We start from the raw sequence: 8881 nt of genomic DNA, 5'->3' as shown, positions 1-8881 counted from the left end.
AATTATTGAAAGTGGATAGCAATGGTAGCTAGATTTGTGCAAAGCTGCGCGAGTGAGAGTAAATAAAGAGATTGTCATGGTGAAGAGAGAGAGAGAGAGAGAGATAGGTTGTTTGTCATAATAGAGAATGGGAGACAATTGTGATTGATAGAGAGAAACTAGATCAATGATAGTGGTGGAAGAAGAGGAGAAATGATAAAAGAAAAGGAAAGAAAAGAAGCATCTAACATTTAATCTATTGAAGTTGCATATGTCACATGCAACTTCATAAACAATGCCAATTCTCTAATTAAGTTTTCAGCTATGCTATTTTCCTAATATTTTATTCCTACTGTGCTACTTGAAAAAAAAACTCTAAAAACTATAGACATGCTATCTAAATTGACAATGATATAGGTAGTTTAAACATCAACCAACCAATTACTCGTGTGTTATTACAAAGAACTTTTTAACAAAGTTATTAAGCCTAATCAAGTCTGACGGGTCAGCATAGTGACTCATCATATAAACCCTATGATTCCTAATGAAAAACCCCAAAACAAGTATAGTACTAGCAACATTAGCACAACTCCTACTATTAATAATCATACTACATACCTTATTATTTATGTGATATCTATCATGAAATATGTTATCCCTATGTTACTATTTATCATCCTTCTTAATCTGAACATTAAATGATTTTCTAATCACCAAAACCTCTTTATCAACTAGATATTCAACATCACTATAGTTCTCAAGTGGTGGCATCTCATCCTCCTTATATTTGTCACTTTTTGGGTTCAATATTCTCATACTCTTTAATAACCATAATTCTTTTATTTGGACATTGTGAAGCTAATTTCTCTCATACTTAAAGCAAAAGTGGTTACATTCTATTCTTCTTGAATCAAGTTTTACGACGAACCCTAAAAATTTCTTTTTTTGAAATTTTTCTTTGTTCTTTTTAAGACCTTTTTTTAATCAAGATTGTAAATAACTTTTTTTTTTAACTTGATGTCGTAACTAGTTTTATAAAAGATAAAGAACCTGAAAATAATAAAGTATGCAAAAACTTCAAGATAAAAGGAATATAAACTGATTTAGAGCCTTACTCTAATACCAAATTATATGAACTCCATAGAAATAAAGATCCAGAAACTTATAGTGAAATTGACTCTTTCCAAGAAAGTTAAGATTTAGTTTGGAATTGAGCTTGACATAAAGCTAACTTGTACCTAGAAACCAATACTATAAGTAATTGAACCCCGACTCAACACCTGTAAAGAGACATGAATAAGAAGTATAGAAAATGTTATGAACCTTGGTTAATTATTTGATATGCTAGAGTAGTTTAATGATGAACCAAAAAATATAAGCAAAGCCTCACACACACACTAATAATTGTTAAAATCAAAGTGTGCAAAAAAAAAAAAAACCCTAAATACAAGCTAAATAACCCAAATTATAATAGGTAAGAAATTTCCTAAAAATTCTAGATAACTAATAAAATAGTTCTAAATAAAATAGGAAAAAGAATCTTAAATCAACAAGAAAACTAATATAATTCATGCATAATAGATTTTGGGCCTTGGCAATATCTAACTGCCTTGAGAGTTTAACCTAATATAGAAAAAAACCTCTAAGAACTTACGGTGGAGTTTCAACCCGATCTAACGATCGGATAAAACATTATGCTTGTTGCAGTAAAACCATGCATTAGGAAAAATAAGCTCAAAACCGCCTCTAATGCCAAAATTAATTATCCCACCATTGCAAAATAATTAAGCCCATGTTGTAGATGGATCAAGCCCCTCTTGCATATAGATTAAATCGACTAAGATCTGATCATCACGTGTTGAAACTGTAACCTCCTTAAAATTCACCTTGACCCAAATACTATGAATAAGCCTATGGATGTATCTTTGAGCTTCTTTGCTCTTAATCTTGTAATTGGTCCAACTGGAACTTCTAATGGATCATTTGGTGTAGTTTGGACTTTGGCTATGATAACCTGTATCAAAGCACCAAGAATATAAAAACCAAACCCTACCTAACACCTATGAAGAGGCACAAACAACAAGTATGAAAGATGCTATGAAGCTTGGTTAATTCTTTTATAAGTTATAATAGTTCAATGAAGAACCAAAACAAGAGAGTCTTCTCATATAAACACACAACATAAACAACAATAATGTATTCAACTTCTTTTAAAAAAAAACAATGTCTTACAAAATAATATTTATACTTTAAATAAAATAAACCCTAGTTAACCTAATGGACTAACATTAACCCAAATTAAAATAAGGTTAAAAGTATATCAATATAAGGCCCAAAATATGAAAAATAATAATTCTAAAAAAATATTACTATACTCCTCCATTCTATGAATTAATAAAAAAAATTATTGAATAAAATCCTTGCTAAAAATAGACCCTTAGCCAAGCAGCCTATAGTGCTACTCATTTGGATCCAAAATAAACAAGAAAATATTTTTTCCTTAGCTTTTCATGTTTCTATACACAATAAAAAATCCTCTCATAGTTTGGAATTCATAAAACACATGGAAACAAATAAGCCTCCAACTATCAAAATTAATTAGCCCATGAAGTAGATGGATCTTGCCCATCTTGAACATAGATTAAATTAACTAAGGTTTGATCATCACTTTTTGAAGATGTAGCCTCATTGAAATTCATATTGGTCTATATACTCTGAATAAGCCTATTAAATGCATCTTTAAGCTTATTTACCCTTGATCTTGTAATTGTCTCATTTGAAACTTGTAATGGAACCTTTGGTGTAGTTTGGATCACATCGCACGAGGTTTGGTTCATGGTTTTCAAATTCTCAATTGGCCTGTCCTAAATTCCTTATTGAAAATAAGTATATGGAATGGTCTGGGAACATGTTTACATTTGATTTTAGAGTGAAGATCGACTAACTAATATTGATGATCGTGAAAATGAATATGCAAAGATGTTAATCTAAAATTGGCTTTTGCTCTTAGCTCTATTGTCATTTCCCCTCAAACCCTAATCCCTTATTCAATCTTTACATGCATACATGTATTAAAAGTTTAGGTACAAAATTAATCTTATAAATTAGTGTCTGGTCTTGATTCTGATGAAATCTCTCTTAATATGCAGCTTGCCTTGGATAACTTTAGATAGAAAATATTCATGCAGACATATTTTAGAGAACTTATAATTTGGTTTGCTTAGCTTATGTTGTGTAAAATCAATACATGAAAGTTTATGGAATAATAGTGTTTAAAAACAATTCAACTTGTTTTATCACATTTGATGCATTAATAAATAAACAATGGATTTCAAGCCATAGAGGTCGTCCATAGTGGTGGCAAAGTGAGGCAAAGCTCACTCCATCATGGTTTTTAAAACTAGGGCATGAGTTATGTAAATTGCATGTTTTGATAAAGAATTGTATATACAATTTTAATTATGATCATTGTAAATTGATTTATGTTGTGTTAATCCATTATTGATGTGTTTTGAAAGGTTGGGTATGTATAATCTATATGTAAATGATGGTTTAGTTTAAATGAGCATCATGTGTTGATAAACTGTATGAATAAAAGTAGACTTGTTAAACAAAAGATTGACAATCTTGTTGATGGTTAACTAAATGTCAATGAAGGATATATAAACTAGTTACTAAACTTTCAATGATAGATTGAGAAGTTATAATATAAGATATTGAATTTCCTAGAGCATGATTAATAGGTGAGAGTAGTGGACATTAACTTGTATTTATATAAATGAATGATGAAACGTTTAGAAATTTAAAGTTAATGTGAAGATGTATGATGATATGGATGAGTAAGTGTGTTAAATGGACTAAAATGTTTTGGGTATTGATTCAATGTAAAACCCGACTTAGGAAGAAATTTAACTAAGATATTTGAAAACCTGATAGGAAATTTTATCAAGAAAAATTTAATGATGAGGAACGAGAAAATATTATTAATGTGTATTGGACCAATAATAATTATTATAAAAATTGTTCCGGAAGTTGACATAAAAATGCTAAATATTTGGCCATAAGTTGTACAAAAAAAATACTGAAAGCTAATTAAGATATAACCAAACATGACCTAAAGATATAAATCCCGTATATAAGTGAAAAATGCCTAAATAAAGGATGTTTTAATAGACGTAATACATGTTCAATATACGATAGAACATTGATTGTGGAAATAAAGGATGTTACATGGAAAGTGAAAAAAATATAAAGGATGAATACTTAAGAATTGTGATGTCGGTGACTAAGGATATGTCAATATGATACTTAGCAACCTTAGTAATGGTGGTTAATGTTATACTATGATCTTGATACTTAGTCACCATAATATTTTAGTAACTAAAGATATAACACAAGCAGGATACTAAATACCAGAAAAGGGTAATTAAAGATATGATAAAAAGGATGTTTATTTGCCATATAATTGATGACTAAGGAATAAATGTAACTCGACACTAAATTATCCGGGTGTCAGCAATTAAGCAAATTCATTATATTGATTGATGAATGAACGAGTAATGATTTACGATATGACATAATAATGTAAATGTGTAAAGAGTCAATTAAATTAATGATGACCCTTGTTCCCTGTGTAATTAAGTATTAACTTGTATAATTATTAATTGTTGCGGGTCCTAATCTCAAAACCAATCATCCTTAAACTTATCTATTTTGTTTATATCGTTTTGTAACAGGAATTAGCTAGGTATCGAATAGTTTTGAATATTTTAAAAACTTATCAATGATGTATTAATGGTTCACCTTATATTTAGGTATAAAATTTTAGGTGATCATTTTTACATTATCCATATACATATGTCATTTATGATGTATGCATGTTTTGAATTTTATTATCTTAATTTGAACAATTGTGTTTACGTGATGTGTAATATACTATAATCATGAAATTATGATTTTTGATATAATGATAATATCAATAATATGTGTCAAGGTACAATTATATTTTACAGGAAAATATGAAATAATAGGAAAGACTAATATTGTAAAGAAATGTTGTCGAGTTTTCTTGAAAATTGTATTGTATGATAAAAAAAATAAAAAAATGTAACCAAATAACTTAAGATGATGGAGTGAAAGATTCTTTTACAAAAAAAAAAAACAAATTGATGCTGAAATCATGACTATATCATGTGAAATGACTATAGATTCCTGGGTCATTACATTCAAGATGTGTTATTGTAAATTTCTAGAGAGACATTGGAAGTAAGACTCACAACAGGAGGAGCATACTTCATAGAAGCTCTAGATAGGTGTTGTTCACTCTTTTTTTTTAGTAAAAGAAATGTTTCATTTAATTGCTTGTAAATTAAATGTACTACGAGAACACGAATATGATGCAAGAGTATACAAATAAAGTTTGTCACAAGAACACGAATACGATGTCAAAGTGTGTAAATGAAGTACATTAAGGGAATTTGAATATGATGAGAAAATTAAAGTCAGCTGTATGAACATAGACTAATTATATAAGTTAAAGTTAGTCGTATGAATGAAGACTAATTGTGTAAATTAAAGTTGGCCACACTAGCAAAAGTTAATTATGTAAATTAATATCGGCCGCACTGACGAAGACTAATTCTGAACATTTGAGCTAGTCGCATGAAGATGGGTATTTTGGAAATCTGAGTTGGCTAAAATGGTGGAGGTTATTAAGGAGATTAAGCCAAACATAATAATAGGACTAATAAATATCTTGAAGCATAAGATCACAACTATTAAAACGAGTAAATAAATATGGTTGATGTAAAACATGGACTATACATTATCAAAATTGATCAATAAGTGTAAGGTTGATATAAGCATAGGCTATAGGCATTGCAATAGATTGATAAATGCATAGTAGATATAAAGTATGAGTCATGAGTACTAAAATGAAACAATGAATACAATTGAGAGGAAACACAGGCCCTATGATGGTTGGAATGGATTAGTAAATTCAGACATCTTAAAGCATGAATCATGATTAAAAAAATGGGTCAATGAATACTATAATTAAAAAAGGGCATTACTTTGAGTGAATGAATATGATCATCCTTAGACATAAACCATAATTATTGAATGGGGTTAATGAAGCCATAACCAAAGTAAAGTATGAGTTAAATGTATTGAATGAGGTTAATAAACCCATGATCGAAGTGAAATATGAGATAAATGTGTTGAATAGGGTTAATAAACCTATATTTATAGATAAGTAAGAGTTAAATGTATTGAACGGGATTAATGAATCCATATTTGGGTCAAAACATGAACTATAAATATTGGATAAAATTGAAATAAACCATGTACTAAAGGTATTGGGATGATTAGATGAATGTGGTTAAAATAAAGCATGAGTTATGATCATTAGAATGAGTAAATGAATGCATAATTAATATAAACCACAAGTTAAGGGTATTGAAACGATTTGACGAATACAATTAACTTAAAGTATGAGCTATAATTAATTGAAATGGAATAATGAACATATAGTTGACAAGGTCTTGATGCATTCATGAAGGTGATAGCCTAATATGCGTAATATAAAAAATGATAGTTTATCGGTTAATGACGAGGATGCAATGAATTGAAGATTTGGGAGAGATTAAATATGCTTATAAAAGATCTAATGATGTTGTGTTTACTTATATATTTTTGTGACCATTAGTATGAAAATGATTATATATTATGCTTAATATTTATCTCACAACTCTATATGTTTTGCATGTACTTGTCCATTTGACACAGCCATCTTAATATATTGTGCTCGCTTGACTTAGTCTTTTTGTAAGGTGGTATCTTGTAATAACTAGCTTATGTTATGTAAATGTATTTAATATTTGTATTTAAGTAAAGGTAATACATACATTATAAGAAAAAAAGAAAAAGAAGAAGAGATGACTCTTTATTGTTTGAGAATGATTGTATATAAATATTTCAAAGAATGTTGTGATCTTATACTATGTTTATGTAATGCGTTTAATTATGTAATTGATAAAATTATTTGGGTGGTATGTCATAGGCTACCTAAGTATTGTTGTGTGTGCCAAATGTGGTTTAAATTGTTGCTGTTGTGTTTGTAGGTGTTAATGCAGGATAAAATTTTTAGGTAGGGCCCTTGTGTAGGGGAGGTTTTGCTAAAAACTTGTTAGATTGAATAAATTTTTTATTTTAAATGGAAAATCTCTTGTATGTTAGATATGTATGTCAAGTGTACCACAAATGTTAAAAGTTATGTTTAGATTATTCTGAATAAAATATGATGAAGTAAATCAAGCACAAGTTAGGTTAAAAAAATACCACTTTTTTTTTACCTTAAATGATTGCTTGCGTGTTTGAAAATACCAAAATATGATGGGCATTTCATGTCAACCCAACCTCTAGGCTAGACTATATTTAAAAGTAAATTAGGTGGGGGTTGACCTAGTATGACCTAACCAACTTGACGGGTACACCTGCGACTTGGTCGACTTGATCAAAACCTAGATCTTTTTTTTTTTAAAAAAAAAATTTAATGACTTCAATTTATTTTTCTTACAAAAATATCTAAAAAACAACGTTTTGGATTTACCTAAGTCAAACCAGGTTAAACCGCTTAACCCACAATCTAAGTCATTGCCCTGACTTGGTTTAATAACCTTGAATTTTAGAATCAATTTTTTATTTAACTAAAAAATTATAAGAATAGGCATTTGCATGAAAGACAATGAATAAAATTATTGAGAAAGATGCATTTCTTTAATGCAAACTCCATTTTCGTATCAATGCATCCTTTTTTTTTTTGTCTTAACAAAAGCATGTTTTTTTAACTGTAAACACTATATTTTAAATAAAAACCTATCATGATCTCAAAAGCAAGTTTTAAAAGAAATTATAAAAACCTATCATGATCTCAAAATCATATTTTTGTATGTAATTGAAGATATTTTTTTAAATCAAATGTAATAAAATTATGTCAAAACTCAATTAAAAATTTAAATAACAAAAAAAATTATTTTCATTGAATATTAATGAGTAATTGTTTTTGGCATATTGCATGATAATTGAAAAGGAATTGTTAACTTTCCAATAGAAACTCATAATATTATTTAAGAACCTTAAAGATACAAAATAATAATTTAAATATTAGATTAAATATTTTTTATATTGCATTTCAATCAAAATTAAAAAAAAAATACATCTAGAAATTAAAACTATAAAAAAGGCTAGGAACTTGGGCAAAAAAGATGAGGCCCAAGCCTTGGCCTAAAAGAAAGAAGGCCCGCACCACTAGCCTTCTATTGTTTTTTTTTTGTCAAAGTTGTTTGTCTTTTTTTTTTTTGAAATAAAATAGATTGTATTCCTAGAAAAATTAAGCTGGGTTTTTTTGGACTTAAAAAACCAATTTAAACTTTTTTTCCACCTAATAAACACTCTTAAAATATCAATAAACTAATTTCTCAAATGAAAACATCTCTAAATCAGTTTAAAAATATAAAAATAAATTGGAAAAAACTCTCTCAACCATGATTTATTTTTTTCAGCAATATAAAAACTCAAAAACACCTTAATAACACTCATCTCGTCAAGAAGAACACATTGACATCAAATTTGGCATTTTTTGTTAATGAAATCTCGTCAACCAACACCTTTCTTTCTCCTCTATAGTTTTTCTACGACTCTTTTTTTTTTTCAAATTCAAGAATTGAAAACTAAACAAAATAAAGTTTTGGATTCAAACTTAAAAGTCTCAAACTAAAAGAATAAAAAAGGAAAAAGAAAATATGAAGGCCAAAATCATTGGAAAGTGCTCCATGAATATTTTTTTAAAAGCTTGTATATTGCCTCATTATCAATTTTGATCCCTGTATTTTTAAATATTAAT

Source organism: Populus trichocarpa, chromosome 1 (assembly GCF_000002775.5).
Source record: "Populus trichocarpa isolate Nisqually-1 chromosome 1, P.trichocarpa_v4.1, whole genome shotgun sequence".
In the NCBI taxonomy this organism is placed as follows: Eukaryota; Viridiplantae; Streptophyta; class Magnoliopsida; order Malpighiales; family Salicaceae; genus Populus; species Populus trichocarpa.
This window is presented reverse-complemented; position numbering follows the sequence as displayed.